General features: G+C 32.4%; 1 long non-coding RNA gene across 2 annotated transcripts; it reads left to right on the top strand.

Moving 5' to 3' along the window:
• The first annotated feature begins 596 nt into the window (after positions 1-596).
• On the top strand, positions 597-3,016 carry LOC110707506. Of its 2 annotated transcripts, none has more exons than XR_002508512.1 (3): positions 597-776; positions 2,325-2,476; positions 2,702-3,016. It is a non-coding gene; the product is annotated as an uncharacterized LOC110707506 (long non-coding RNA). The 2 variants fall into 2 exon arrangements; XR_002508513.1 differs by having other exon boundaries at positions 2,328-2,476.
• Positions 3,017-3,606: the final 590 nt, after the last annotated feature.

Here is a 3,606-nt window from a genome sequence, read left to right on the forward strand (position 1 = left end):
AATTGATTTATTTGTGCATTAATATTCAACCAACATAGATGAACAGGTTTAAGGTTAATATAATGTTTGCATGTTAGCCAAAAAGCGCACATGAATACGAGTAGAATAAAGTAGAGGCCTATTTTATAGGGCGGGTCCCTTCTTTTGTAGATTGAATTCGTTCCCTTATCCCCAAACCCTATTTGGTTCAAGACCTTATGGAGTTGGCGATCTCATGGATCGTTAAGGGGTGTAACCTTCACCTCGTGAACGGTTTACAAGTTCCTAACACTACACCAAAAAATAGATTAGAGATCGCAAAATATAGAACGGTTATTAAAGGTAGGCGTTCTCCAAAAGAATATAGATCGTTTTAATATAAGAGGCGTTCTATATGTTAATACATATAGAACGGTTAGCATAGTTAACTGTCCTGTATTTCAATTTACTCAAATAATTAAAAATAATAATAATTTATTATAAATGATATAGAACGGTCATCTTGACAACCGTTTTGTATTATATTAATTAATTATTATTTTTAATTAGGAGGAAATTATATATGTACATACACAATAATTACAGAAATTTCCGTAAATTTTTTTTTACCCAAAATACTAAAAGGGAAAATTGAAGCGATTATCACTTTCTCTTTCTCATTCATCTATAAAAAAAATGTGAAACCTTCATTAAACCTTCATCAAACCTCCATAGCAAATCTTTCATCAGCCGCTTACTGCACCGCCGCTCCACTTCTACAGTACCGCACATGGCTGCTGAGCCACCAGTAAATTGAGGTAGGCTAGATATTTTTTTGGTTCGAATTTTTATTGTGGTAGAATAATTGGATTATGATAATTGTCAATCTAATTGCATGAAGTAATTAGTAGGTGATTGAAGTAAATTTGTAACATTCGAATTATGGAGGAAATAGAAGTAAATTTGTAAAATTCGAATTTTAGGTGATTGAAAAAACCTTCAAAGTTCTTGTTTTTGGGATAAATTCATCGATTGTTTGTATGTAAATATTTAAGCCGAATTATTGCAGTAAGTTCAATCGAATTACCCTTAATTTTGTCGAATTTACTCAACGAATTCCTGGGGTTTTGATTCGATTTTTTTGCTCGAAATTTCTCGAATTAATGCTCGAATTTGCTCAATTTTTTGCTCGAATTTGCTTGAATTTTCCCATAATCGAATATGCTCGAATTCCTGGGGTTTCTTAGGGTTTTATTTTGTTGTTTTGCTTGAAATTGGGGGTTTATTTAATGCTCGAATTGGGGGTTTTATTAGTGCTCAAATTCTTGCGGTTTGGTTGTAGAATTTGTGGAAATTTTTTTGGTCGAATTTCTGGGGGTTTTTGGGTAGAATTTTTGGGGTTTTTGGGTCGATATTTTGGGGTTTTTAGGTCGATTTTCTGGGGTTTTTGGGTCGGTTTTTGGGTCGATTTTTTGGCCGAATTACCTTGAATTTCTGGGTGATTTTTGCTTAAATTTCCTTGAATTTCTGGATGATTTTTGCCTTGGGGATTGCCCTGGACCTGGGTTTTTTCAGCCTGTGTTTAGAAACTGACTGCTTGAAGCTGTGCAATGCCTTGAAGAAAAGAGATGTGCAGCCTACTTAGTTTGGTTTGGTAGTGAATAATATCCTGAATTTAGCTGCTAGGTGTCGTGTTTGTTCCTTTTCTTTTGTGAAACGTGATGGCAATCGGGATGCTCATGAGCTGGGAAAAATGAGTTGTAAGGCCTGTTGAACAGATTAATGACTTGCATTGTGCAAATGTGCTTAATCCATTGTTTTTAAAACAACTATCTAAGGCATGTGTACAGAACAGAAGGAAGCACTACTGTTGAAATGGGTGATCTTTTATAGGTAGTTTAAGGGGTCTAATGTTGAAATGAGTAAAATATAGATGATTCGTATGCAGCTAGGTTGGAGATTAGACAATTATTGCAAGCAATAGAAATGATTTGCAACTTTCAAACATAATGTCTTTACAAGGTTCTTGAGGTGATGTAGGTTAATTAAGGCAGTCACCTGTGTTGTTTTCCTTTTTTTTTTTCTTTTCTTCTTTTTTTTCTAAATCTTGGTGTGTTGTGCAGCAAGATAGCAATTATCAATTATCATTGCTGTGAAGTCATCTGATAAACAGTCAACAACCGTGGTTCTTTTCTTGACTATGTCTGGTGTGGAAAATAGTTAGCATGAATCTGATGTCTGTACTGTTTTAATTTATTTATGGCATATGAGGATTGGGATTCAAGTTTTTTTGTAAGCTTATTCCTTGTCTCAATGATGTTCTTGTAGTTTAATTGACTGATATCGGCTCATATTTATTTTCAAAGTAGACAAATCTCAGACAGTTAAACAAAAGAACAATATAAATGGCAGAAGGGGTGATAGAAGAAGTTCTAAAGTTCCACTGAAGGCAAAATTTGATCCATGAAAGTTGGCTTGACAAATTTCAATCCCACAAGTGGAGGAAGCAATGCTTTTGGTATGAACTAGTATCTCTATTGTGAGATTGCTAAAAAATTTATAAGGCATGCTTGACAAAAACTATTATGCATATGGCTGTTATGTGTATTATGAGCAGCCTTTTTGGATAGTATATATTCTTACGAACTTAGATAAAAAAAAAGGATATGCTTATTTATATTTAATTAGATGAAGTTATTGTATATTATTAACTAATATGTATGTATTTTACATTTTTTTGTAGTATTTTAAGCAAGTTCCTCCTACATATTCTCAACAAATGATCGACGAGCTTAGGAAAAGGTGGATTTCATATGTTACCGGATACCATCAACCAAATGACGACAAGAACGACGATTTATGTGAATTGTAGATCAATATGGTATTGGTATATCTAAGCATAATTTTTTTTTTTCAATCAACATTAACTAGAAAGGTGTTTTGATATTTAACTCACGTATTTGTTTGTATAGTACAAATTTTGTATGAATGATTCAATTTAATTGTGGTTCGATGTTTTAAATTACATATATGAAGTATATTCTGATGGCTTTCGTCATATCTGGAAATATTTTTGTTGATTTTATTATACAAAAATTTATATTGCACGTATACAGGATCATGAATTTTTTTGACATGGAAAATGTGGAATTTTTCTTATAGGATAAATGTACAAGATACAAAACAGGAATACAACAAATACAGGTCTAAATGAAATACAAAAATAATATAGATTATTAAAATACAGGAATAATACAATAATAAACACGGACAAAAGTAATTCGAATTATTATGGCTGGATTTAAACAAAAAATTAAAGAACTGTTATCTAACTTAACCGTTCTCTACTGTAATGCATTATAGAACGGTTAAGTGTCCTAAACCGTTCTTTATTCCTTCCTTAGTGTACAAATTTATGAAGGGAAAAGAGAACAATTGTGACTAACAACCGTTCTCTATTTGTTATTATATAAAACTGAAAGGATTGGTTTCCTTCGAACAAGTGTATTATTCTGATAGCGGGTTCAGAATTATTAGAAAGCTAATATATTCAGCAAGGTCAAGTGATCGGAATGCCTGGGTGGAGGCCGCTTCCGATCAGTAATATTAATATAATTAATATTACAGCTTAATCTTGACTGAACCCTT

This window comes from Chenopodium quinoa, unplaced genomic scaffold, assembly GCF_001683475.1.
Source record: "Chenopodium quinoa cultivar QQ74 unplaced genomic scaffold, ASM168347v1, whole genome shotgun sequence".
In the NCBI taxonomy this organism is placed as follows: domain Eukaryota; kingdom Viridiplantae; phylum Streptophyta; class Magnoliopsida; order Caryophyllales; family Amaranthaceae; genus Chenopodium; species Chenopodium quinoa.